The 12,572-nt window shown below is 38.4% G+C and overlaps 1 long non-coding RNA gene across 2 annotated transcripts in view; it reads left to right on the forward strand.

Annotated features, from left to right (window-relative positions):
* The first annotated feature begins 2,233 nt into the window (after positions 1–2,233).
* LOC103590628 overlaps positions 2,234–12,572 on the forward strand; it is a 70,969-nt gene continuing 60,630 nt past the window's right edge. Inside the window, exons 1-3 of one of the 2 annotated variants that reach the window (XR_550486.1) lie at positions 2,234–2,456; positions 5,352–5,394; positions 5,822–5,925. This is a non-coding gene — a long non-coding RNA (uncharacterized LOC103590628). The remainder of the gene's footprint in view (positions 2,457–5,351; positions 5,395–5,821; positions 5,926–12,572) is intronic. The other variant, XR_550487.1, reaches the window with a different exon arrangement.

A 12,572-nucleotide genomic window follows, 5' to 3' on the forward strand; every position in this document is an offset into this window, starting at 1 on the left:
ATATAAGGCAATTTTTAAATATTGCATGCATATAGAAACTTGGAAAAGGGGGGAAGAATCCCAAACTGGGCAGTTGGGAAAGTCTGAGAGCCCTAATCCTGCCAGAGGCACTGTAGGGTGTGGTCACTTGCAACACTCTGGTCTGGCAACTCCAGATGAATAGATGGTAGATTTGTGTCTTTCCCACCAGCCTGTGCTGAATATGTCTTCCCTGCTACTTAAAACCAGGCATGTTCCCTCTCACTTCTGGCAGGAGCAGAGGCCTGAGGGAACAAGCAACCTTTCCTTTTCTGATCACAGAAAATGTCCATTGTATTTGGAATTACATATTGAAATGTACCATTTTTACGCACAAGGCAAACTTGTAGCTCCAGCTTTATTGTCAGTCAGATACCGAGTGGTAAAGATGCTGCATAGTCCCTGAAACAAAACTTTGAGTGTTTTCTGCATCATGGTGAGCAGACAGGCTTTCTGATGCTCATACCATTAAAGTTGGGCATAAACTCCTTTGAGTATTAAACTGCCATTTAAAAAAAGAGTGTTAGAGCATCTGTGTTTCTTTTTCCAGAGTATCTCAGGTTCATCGTCACTTCCACAGGGAAGTCTTCCCTGATGACCTCTTCCTGACCAGTTTTCTCTTCCAATTATTTTCTCCTTCAGCAGCACTGAATTTATCCTTGGTAACACCCATCTTAGTTGTAATTTTTCGTGGATCTGTAGGATTATTTGATTAGTGTCTGCCTTGCACACTGCAGAGTAAATTAGAATGGATCAGGGACTGTATTTATTAGTACTAGGGCTGCCATATTGAACATATATAATCAAACAAATAAAATAAAAAAATTACAGGACACTCAGCTAAATTTGAATTTCATATATACATCGAATGATTTTTAGTATAAGTATGTGGTTTAACTAAAATTCAGATTTAACGGGGAATTGTGTATTTTATTTGGCAATACTTTTAGTCACAACTTTACCTTCAGGGACTATGATAGTGTTAGAAACATTGTAAGAGTTCAGTGAGAATTTCTTGAATGGATGAAAGAAAGATTGCATGCAGAAAGGAAAGTACTGTAAAATTTTATGCAGTGGCCAATACATAAGAATGCATACTTGTACACTGATAAGCCATCCCCCAAAACATTTCCTTGATGTAAATTTTCAAAAACTAGGAATAACCTATCAAGCTCATATATAAAAGACTTTTGCAGAGTAGTCAGTCAAAATGTCATACCAGAATTCCGCCACCAACTTAGTTTTGACCCTCCAGATCCCTACATAAAAAATCATGTAAGGTAAAAAAATCATATGCAGAGCATAGAATTAACTAAAAACTGAATTAGAGCCAAAGGGGATCTCCTCAGTTTTTGCAGTGTTGATAGATATAGCAGATGAAATTTACAAAATAAACGGTTGCAGCAAAATCATTTAGTAGAGATCAAGTGATATAAAAATAGCCAGAGAAACTGGCAAATAGTCTTCATAAGGTTTTGAGTAAGCTTAGGTATTTTTCTTCCTCACAATTATTACAGCAGTTTTACATAATTTCAGCTTATAAATTACAGAGCAGATTATTGTCTCCTCAAACCTTTTTAATATTCATCTTCCATTAATTTGAACAAATACTGCATGCATATTGTATGTAAACAATGTCTAAAACAGACAATAAAATCTGTGTAAATGTATTAAAGATATACACAGAAAATATTCTTAAGTGGAAATACATTATGCATAAAAAGAATTTTTATGAAAATTATACATCCCATAAATATGGCAAAGGTGAAGATTGCAGAGCACAGCAAGAATTGATAACAATGAGAGTGCCAGTTAAGACATATAGACTGACAGAGCCTATTCCCTCTAATGTACACGCAGCTCAGTCCCTTACCCTCTAGGCTGTATATAGGATTAGCCATTTCATTTGTTTGAACACTTCATTTTAGAACACTATTAATAAATTAAATTCTACTATAAGTTTAATTTAAATCATGACTGCCACACATAAGCATACTTCTACTTTGCTGTTTTCTTGAAAAGAAATGAAGGGATCTAGTGACACTGTCTTCTTTGTAACAATATTTTAGCAAACACTTTGTGGCAGATTAAAGATGAGCTACAATTTTTTTCTATTCCTTCCACAAGAGGTGGAGTCTAATTCCCCTCCCCTTGAGTGTGGGCTGGCTTTACTAAAACGTTTTCTCTTTTTCTGTGTACTTTGGAACACTGTGTGTAAGCTCGGAGGGTTTTTCTTTCTTTCTTTTTCCTTTTCTTTTTTTCCTTATGAAAACGTTTTGTAGAGCTTGCAGGAAAAGACATATCTGGACTCATTTTACTTTTGTTTTTGGTTTGCAGGAGGGTTTTTCACTAGAGATTCAAACACTTTAATGGTTGTGGGACTATGATGTTTTTCTCTTTCTTTTTTGACTCGGTTCCTAGGAATTTGATCAGCTTATGTAAGTTTTCAAATTTATTGTCATAAAGTTATTCATAATATCCTGATGTTATCTTTTTAAATTTCTGCATGTCTCCTTTATACTGTTAATTGTCCCCTCCTCGTCCTTCTCCTTCTCTATTTCTTCTTCATCAGCTTTGCCACAAATTTCTCAAAAAAATAGTAATTTATTTTTGGCTTTACTGATTCTAGTTATGTGTCTTTGTTTTCCATTTCACCTTCACCATTTCCTGTTCTGTCAGCAAGGATCAGAGGGGGAATGGATGTTTTATGATCAACCATCAGTGTGTCTCACATCCACTTGCAGACTATGTCTATGTTCCCTAGGTGGTAAAGAAAAGTGAGAATTTGATGAAAGCACAATTTCAAAGGTGAAATTTTATGCATTATCTATTTTTAAGTTGCATAGTTTTTAGCAAATAATTTGGTTTTTCCCAAATAGAGGTTTAGCCTTATCCCTGACTTGTGGAAGGTATCCTCTAAACTCTTGGGCATTTCTCCAGTGACAGGAGTGTCTTTCATAGGGTCCCTTGTGAACCACATCTGATAGTTTATGATAACTAGGTGACTCTTGGTGTGTCCCACTGACCACATCTGATAGTTTACGCTAGCAAAGTGATCCTTGTGGGCCTCTTGGGCCGAGTGATACCAGCCTGAGCAATGCAGATTGGGGGCGAGGAACTGAGTGCAACCATGTGGGCATGGTCATGCCTGAGTAATGAAGCCCCGTGAGAAACCTGGGCACAGAAGCTCAGGTGGGCTTCCTTGGTTGTCAATACTCCAAGTATACTTTCATACATTGATACCAGGAGGATGATGTTTCCGGAGGACAATGAAAGTCTTGTGTTTGGAGCCTCTCAGACTCTGCTCTATGTATCTTTTCCTTGTCTGATTTTAATGTATTATTTTCCTGTTTTAAACCATAACTGTGTGTAAAATAGCTCTCAGAGAGTTCTAGGAGTCCTTCTAGCAAATTATCAAAATTGATAGTGGTTTGGGGAAGTCCTGAACACACAGCTGGTATCAGAAGACTTGGGCAGAATTGTCAATCTGGAGAATTATGTTCTCAAATCTTGTAGTTTGTTTAACTGTGAATATTTGGTGTCAGGTGAAGTGAAATTCACTAGAATAACTTGACTCACTGAAACATAAGAGTCTGGGAAGAGAACAAATGAAAGGGCAGAGGATCATGAACCTTTGATTCCTGGATGACCACAGGGTCAGCCATGGTATTGAATTGCTGCTGTGCTGCAATCAATTACTGGAGGTAAAAATTACTAATGGAATTTAGAAATGATGGCTCCAACTCCCAGGCAGTTGGGTGCATAAAGAAATTCCAAGGAAAAAGCAAATTATACAATCCTTTGGTTATTGTTATTTTCGGTAGCTGAAATGAAAGTAAGAGAAAGTGTTGGGTTGGGCTCTCACCCTGGGCCAAGCTTGGATTCTGGCTGGCCCAAGCTACAACCTGTAGCTTCAGGGCTTCTCCCAATAGGAAAAGTTAAAAATAAAAGTGAAGCAACATTATAGGGCAGATTCTGATGCTGAGCTATGCTTGGATTTTGGTCAATCTAACCTGCAGCTGCCAGCCTCAGAGCTGCTTTCAAAGGGAAAAATTATGCTGAAACAGCAGATATCAAAGAAGGCCAGAGTGATTTGTAAGAAGACAGGGGAAGATTTGTAAGAAAACAAAGGGGAAGAGACAGAGGAAAGTTCAGGGACTCACCCCAGTAGGGTAGATATCTTTAAACAGTTATTAAGAAATTCAATGAATGAGTCAGCCATTGACAGAGTGAAAACAAAGTTCTTAATGCAGCACTCTTGGAAGTAGGGTGGACCAGTGCAAGCCCCTGCTGGTTCCCAACACTGAAGGGCCCTAAACAAATCTGCTTTATTTACACTACTTTGGAGTAATTAAAAAAGCCACAAAAAAATAATGACAATGATAAACCTGACCTCCTCCAATTGCCTAGTATGATGGTTCCACAATGTAAGCAAGATAAAGACTTCTAAGAAAGCCCATGTCCCTTGGCCCAACCCCCATCTGGGGACCCAAGGCCATATGCACACGAGTGAGTAAAATGGCCAAGAGATAGAGAAGTGACACGTCTGGAACTCCTTGACAACGAAACCCCATGCACTATAGGTCGAAAACCTGTTGTTGAGTGCTGAGTCTATGATTAGATTGGGAAGATTATAGCAATACAACGGTTAATTGAATTAAGATGGAAGGTTGAATGAAAATTTGAATGTTTGAACAGACTTTATGTGGAGCAATCGCATCTCATTTATCTAAATGTATTATGAGGATGGATGTCCTGTCTGACTGGGGAACACTTCTCCTACCTAGTTTTGTAAATTGGAAAGTGTATAAATCTGCCCATTTTCGCATATTATTTGACCATGCCAAATAGGAGCCAATAATATTGCCTGGGCCCAAACAGGTTGTTAATTTGAAATAGTATATAATACAAGCTGAAATGCTGGTATGGATAAGTTCTCAGTACAGTAGCCCTATGTGGAACATAAATTGGGGCTATGGAAAAAGCTTGTGAGTACCACCCAGCAACGATCATTGGTATTTTGGACCTGGAAATCTCCATTTGAAGAACAACTTGCTTGCTATTTTCTGCCAATTGAGACTGCTCCTATGACTGAAGAAAATAAAATAATCTTGAAACACCCATAATGTCTTGGATGATGTCAAAGAAACACTCTGATGGGGAAGACAATGCCCAGAAGAGTTTGAATGCAAGGAGATACTCATGAACAGAGAACATCTTTTTCCCTAGGGCTAACTTTGAAACCACCTGAGTACCTGCTAAATCCTATTGCCACTTGGGTGGTACCTATAAGCAACTTCTGATTGATTTACAAAGAGCTGCTTGGTTTACAGATGGAAGATCCAAGGTGAATGGATAGCATCCTACTTGAAAGAGGTAAAAACAAATCAGGTTGGAGGGTTGAACTGCATGCTATTTGTCCTTGTATTTGAGTTTTCACTAACTCATGGGTGATGGCCAATATTCTGACCATGTGGTTAGGCATAAAGGCAATGGAAAACTGGCCTATTAAAGGGGTGCATATGTGGGGCACAGTCCTATGAAAATCACTATGGAAATATAAGGGGTACATTATAGTGGGATATGTTGATGCCAATCACAAGAAGACCCCTCCAGGATCAGAAGGTGATTGGAACTGGCAAGTAGATATCCTGGTATGCCTGCTTGAGATGGGCACCTGGGTTCATGCAATGAGTGACATTGGGGGCTGCAGCGATGCAAACATGAGCTGAGTCTTAGACATAGTCCTCGTACACCCTCTGAAGCACAAATTGCCAGTAAGAACTGTTCTGTCTGCCAACAGGAAAGACGAAGAGTACTGATAGCTTTGGGCGAGATCCCTTGGGGAGAAGGCCCTGCACATAGCTGGCAAGTAGGACTGATGCTGGTAGCCTCTGGAGACTACAAGTAAGTCCTGACAGGAATAGACACTCTGAACTGGGCTTTTATATGCCGTGGTAGAAGCAAATGCTCAAAATACTATAAAAGGACTGAAACAGAAGATACGGTAACAATTTGGGCTGCCAAGATACATTTTTTCAGACCAAGGAACATATTTTACAGTTATTAATGTGCCACAGTGGGCAGAGAGATATAATTCTCAGAGTAGTGGCTTAATAGAGAATTAGAATGAGCAATTGTATCAGTCCATTTCTTTTGCTTATAACAGAAATACCCAAAACTAGGTAATATGTAAAGAAACAATATTTATTGTTTACAGTTTCAGAGACTGGGAAGTCCAAATTCCAGGTAACATATCTGGTGAGGGTCTTTGTTGGTGGGTGGTGACTCTATAGGAATGCAGGTTATCACATGGAGAAATAGCTGATCAAGAGAGAGAGACTAACCTCCTCTCTGGCTCTTCTTTTAAGGTTGTCAGAACCACACCCATGACCACCATTAAACCATCAGTGGATTAATCCATTCACTAGGGTGAGGCCCTCATCATCTAATCACTTCTTCAAGGGCCCCACCTTTTAATTTCTGTAATAGGATTTCCCACCCCCTTAACAGTCACTGTGCAGATTAAGTTTCTAATACATGAAAATTTGGGGACACAATTCAACCCATATCAGCAATGGTAACATTTGTTGTCTAAAATGAGTTGGATTAAAGCAAGGAGGGTTAGCTTACACATCTTCCTGAACATGTTCTCACATTCATCATGAGGGGGTGAGGGGGTTCATGGGAGGGTCTCCACTAGATATATTCCTCCAGTTTTCTGGAGAATCTGGGGAGGGAGAGGTGGAGAGGATGCAGATCTTACTACAGTGTTTCTTTATCCCTCATGTCACTTCAACTTTCCCTTTTTCTACCCGATGCAGTGGTGCCAGGATGAGGCCTGCCACTGTGAATGCCAGAAGTAGGAATAATCCTTAAACAAGAAACTATAACTATACCTTTAAGCTTTTATGTCAGAATTCCTAAGGACCTCATGGGGTAGGTTGTCCTTTCACCCCATCTGGTAAAATTGGGGTTAGTGAAAAATGTGGCTGTATTGTCCAGTGTTTGCAACAGCCCACTAGTTATGTACCTTTGTAATTCTACTCTGTATGAATGGGTGTGCACTGACAGGGAGGCACTTATGGGATTAGCATTGCTGCTGGTAATCTGGACCTGCAGAGTGGCCAAACCTCATGTCTCTTTCAAAAGTGGAAAAGTTTGGGTAAAATTAAACAGTAAGTAATTGAGCAGGAAATTAACTGTTTAAAATTAAACAGTTAATTGAGCTGAGTAAGGGAATGAATGAATGGGTTATGCAAGGAGTGAAATCGGATATTATATTACTAATTTGAGAGAGGCTTGGAAAATGAGATCATAGTGTTTCTTAGTTCAGTTATAAAAGATGACAGAAAGGGTGAAGATCACTCCTGCTTTTGGAACCTGACAAGGTTTGAATGGAAGCCTGCAAACCTGAGTGCCATCACTCTGGGAGTCGTTTTGGTCATACAATATGAGAATGGGCTGGACTAATTGTTAATGACTGAGTAGTACTCTAGCAACAAGCCAGATCTTTTGACTCATTTTTCAGATTACATCTACTGCCATACTATGATATGGTAAAACACTGGTACTACTGGTAAGGTTATAACAATAATACTGATGGTCAAATTGGGAAATTGAGTTAAAACCTACTCAGGATACAATACTGATAAAAAATGACTGGCCTGCGAAAGAAGTGGATTTAGCTAATCATCAACTAATAACTATGCTAGAAAACACTGCCCAAGCTCATCACAAGGTACAGATGATAGTAAATAAAGGGACAAAAATATGAAAATGTAGTGACTTTCTAGAACAGACTAGTTATTTCTTTAAACCTACCCCTACTTTACACTGTCTCCTTCAAATGTGAGGGATATTCATAATAATATTATTGCTGAGTTTGTCATATGAATGCTATACTAAATAGAGATGCCCAGACAAACATGATTGTTTTGCAGTAAGAAAACCTTGGTCAAAGGGAGTAGCCTTTGTAGTACATAGTTGGGTCTTGCCAAAAGAAAGATTTAAACTTTGTCCCTGGATCCTGGAAGATAACTTCTGAAATCATTGAATTTCTTGAGTGATAGGAGTGTCTTTGCCATTCACAGTAGGCCTCATGGACCACACCTGACAGTTTATGCCAATGAGGTGACCCGTGGTGGGCCCCTTGGGCCACATTATATCAGCCTGATGTCAGGAATGAGAAGGGCTAGGGACGAGTACAACCACGTGGGCGATCAACTAATCAGTTAATCATGCCCACATGATGAAACCCCAGTAAAAATTCTGGAACTCAAGTCTTGGATGAGCTTCCTGGGTTGACAATACTCAATGCATATTGTCACACATTTTTGCTGGGAGCATAAGGCATCCTGAGAACAACAGAACATTCTGCACATTTGCAACTCTCCCAGCTCTGCCCAATGCGTTTCTTCCCTTGGCTGATTTTAATGTATCCCTTCCTTGTAATAAACCATAACAATATGTGTAATAGCTTTCAATGAATCCTGTCTTTCCAGTGAGTTATCAAACTTCAGGGTGGTTTTGGGAACCCTCAGAACTTTTAGTTATTGTTAGAAGTCTTAAGCAAACTTGGCAGTCTGGAGGACTGTGCCCTCAAACCTTGCATTTAAGCTAACTAACTTCAGAGACTATATATATGTTTATAAGTTAGTCACAAAGTACGGATAATGGTAAATCAAAGGACAAAAATATGAAAAAGTTGTAATGACTTTATAGGACAGAATAGTTGCTTCTTTAAACTTATCCCTAGCCCACACTGGCTCCTCCAAATATGAGGCCTAGTCATGACACTATTATGGTGTCTGTCATGTGAATACTATACTAAATGTAGATGCCCAGACAAGTATGATGGTTTTGCTATCAGAGACCTTTGGCAAAATATATGTATGCATGTGTATGTATATATGTATATGCATGTATTTAAAATGTAGAAACTGCACCTAGGAAAATACTCTGTCCACATATACTTCATTTAGAAATATTTATAACTATTGCCAGGAAGCCAAGACACATTACAATTTGCAAAATAAATGCTGTAAAACAAATCATACCAGATATTTTAAAAAGAATAAGCTTTCTGTTATACAGCATAGTTGGGTAATGCCTTTACTACTCTACTCTACAGAAAGTACTTTACATGGCTTAAAAGACCCCATGGGCTTGGGTCACCACTTCTGCCTCACCTGCAAAGATTCTGGCACTTCAGCCTTGCTGCTCATATTCAGTTCCCCAAACTGAGTGTCACGCTCTCTCGTAATGTAGAACATGGATTTCCCTCTGTCTAGAATGCTTTCCATCAAATCTTCACCTGATTTATTGCTGTTATTCTTCAGACCTGGTCTTAATTTTTATTTTCCAAAGAAATCCTTTCCCGAGTACCTCAAGAATAGCCTTAGTAACATCTATGTAGCACTATGTACTTCTCCTTTACAAACCTTACGACTGTTGTGATCATTTGTCTCTTGCTTACTAGATTGAAAACTCCATTAAAGCAGGGTCACCTGTTTTGCTCACTTTTTCTGAGTGGTTACTATGAGCCAGGTACTGTGGGATACATTATCGTTTTACTTAATGTATACAGTTCTATTGGTCGGGTGTCATTATTATTTCCCCAATTTTATAGAGAAGGAACATTTCACATGGAGTCAACAATTAATATGGATAATGTTATACACTAAGTTGTGAAGGAGCCAGGATTTAAATGTATAAATTTTGGCTTTTAGTCCTATATTATTAAACCACCATATTATAGTAGACGTTTAATAATACCTGTATAAACAAACAAAAATTAATAAAGTATGTGGTTCATAGGTTACTCTGATGTTTTAAAAATACTATCACTTTCAAATAATTTAGATGACAATATCTCATACTACAATTGTATTCTATATTTTATAATTGATAACATACCTCAGAATCTTAGTGGGCTGTAAGGATGTTAATGGGAATATCATTTATTCTTATGCCAGTATGAGTATCAGGAATACATTAGGTTGAAATGTATGAAATTGTAATTTTAAAGAAAAAGTAGCTCCATATCAGTAATTTTATGTAACTTAATTCAATAAAAACTTGTTTTTTTGGTTAATAGGAATCCAGAGAATCATTTTTTTTTTCTAAATTCAATTTACATGTGAAGTTGGGCTGGGCTCCCTATGAAGTGAATGAAGACGACAAAGTTTATGCCAACAGGAAAATTATTGCCCAATGAAAACACAAAGAAAATCCACCCAGAAAATTTTTCCAGGCATAGTATCTGAAAGGAAACCACTTCCTGTGCTTTTTGCTTGCTGAGATAATTGGAACATTGCTATTGGATACACTTGCACACAAAACACTGGAGCTCAGTCTTCACCAGCATCTTTCAGGAATTTTACCAGGAGCTGTTTGATCTCATTCCCTTACCTGTTTGTATTTCCACTGATGGAAAATAGCAAAAATCATTTAAAAAACCAAATCAAAACAAAACAAACAGATACAATGAGAAAAGTCCAAGGTGAACAGTCACCACTGAATTTCTAAATTGTCAGATATGTTCCACTCAAAAACCTATTATTTGTAAATGTCAGCAGAATGTTTTTGACTGCAAAGCAAAAACAAAACAAAATAAGGCAAAATATCAAGCTGCTCATCTATGTTATGCCGTCTACCGAAAGTTAAAAATTTAGTCTTCCTTTGTGGTTTACACCAGATTCTTTGTTGAAGTAGGTTCAGTGCAAAACCTAACCAAACCAAAGTGGAGCGTGTTTTCCTCAACATTTTTTTTATTTGAGATTACTGATGGCTGCAAAGTTTTTACCACCTCACATTTCTTTGAGAACTTGAGTTCCAATATTGTCACTTGGCAGGACCTCTCATATTGAGTTTCTGGAACCTCCGATCTATTTGGTCATCTCACAGGACATTATTATTTTCTCTGTCCTGTGGAATACTATGAAGTCTTACCTTATTCATGAATAATATATTTGTAGCAGGACTAATACAAATGATATTTCCTTCCTTGTTTCAAACAATTGAAATGACTAGAGCTGGTATCCCTAGGGTTAGAAGACCTTTCTCATCCTGACGCTTTTTTGCAAATTCTTCAGGTGTTTGTCCAGATATTCTGGGTGTAGTTCACAGCTCATGATTAGAGACTTTATGACACACTCTCTCTCTTCATATTGTCTGATAAGAGCATAAATTTTGGAGTGAGTTAAACTAGCATGACTTCATGGATAACAATAGTTGTTTGAAACATTATTGTGGGGATCAAATAACAGTTCTTCTATAATTTTTTTTTTTTTTCCTTTTTTGTCTCTTTTTCGTGTCCAGCAATGGATTGCAACCCTCAGTGTCGCGCCCGTACCGGACCGGGACCGGCAACGGGATTGCAACCCTCGGTGTCGCACCCACACCTCGCTCAGCCAGTGAGCGGGAACCGGTCTGTATGTGGGATCCGAACCCTCGGCGGGAGTGCCACCGCGCTCCCAAGCGGTGCACTGTAGCAGTGCACCACCGGGCCGGCCCTCTTCTATAAATTTTTAAGTGCAAGGTTTTAAGACCCACATTAGACACTCAGTACATATTCATTTTCTTCCTCTTCTCCTCCCTTCAGTGTAGTCTTTCCTGCACTATGGTCCAGAGATGGCTCTAATTGTCTGGCATGGAGTATTGACTGTTTCTTCTCTCACTTCTTACTCCTAGAATCCTGTACTCTACCTGCTCCTGTAGGCATAGCATAAGTTCCCTGACCTTTCTTTACCTTCCTGTTCCTTGGGAAGTATTCTGGAGATCTTCAAGTTCAGCCTCTATTCTTGATTTCAAGTGGCACCATGTTTAACCACTAGCACAATCTCTTGGCACCTACCGTTTCCTTAAAAACTAGTTGTCTAGCCCTTGATTTTATTCTATTTGCCAAAAAATTCCATTAATTTTATTTATAGCTGAAATGCGAAAATTACTAAGACAAAGTGAAAATTATCTGAGAAAATAGGTTCATAAAACTCATTTAAATTATACCTTAGATGCTTCATGAAGCAAACTCAATCATTGGCCCCACAGTAAACTTTATGTTAAGGGGATCTTATACAATACGTCTGGGTAGCCTTTTCAGGATACTAGTTAGAGATGATTAGTCCATTTCTGTTCAACAAGCAATAGGAATTCAACAATAAATAGATTATAGATGTAGATTTAATAAATGTATTGAACCTAGGATGCTCTGACCTCAGATAACAATATGCTAACATCTAAATAATGCTTACAATGGGATAAGCACTATTCTAATTGCTATACGGTATAACTTTTAACATGTAATACAACAAGCCTATGAGGTAGTAGGTACTACAGTTACCTCCATTTTGCAGATGAAGAAATTGAGACATAGAGAAGTGAAATAACTTCTTAGGTCATGCACTTGGTACGTGGGTAGCAGAGCTAGGATTGAAACTTGGCTGTCTGGATTCAGATATTGTATCAGCCACTGTTAATGTCCTGCCGTGTAGTCATTTGGCTGCCTCTGATTTCATCTGCTGTGGAGGTGGTAAGTTTCCAGAATGCTTATA

Source organism: Galeopterus variegatus, unplaced genomic scaffold, assembly GCF_000696425.1.
Source record: "Galeopterus variegatus unplaced genomic scaffold, G_variegatus-3.0.2 Scaffold847, whole genome shotgun sequence".
NCBI lineage: Eukaryota > Metazoa > Chordata > Mammalia > Dermoptera > Cynocephalidae > Galeopterus > Galeopterus variegatus.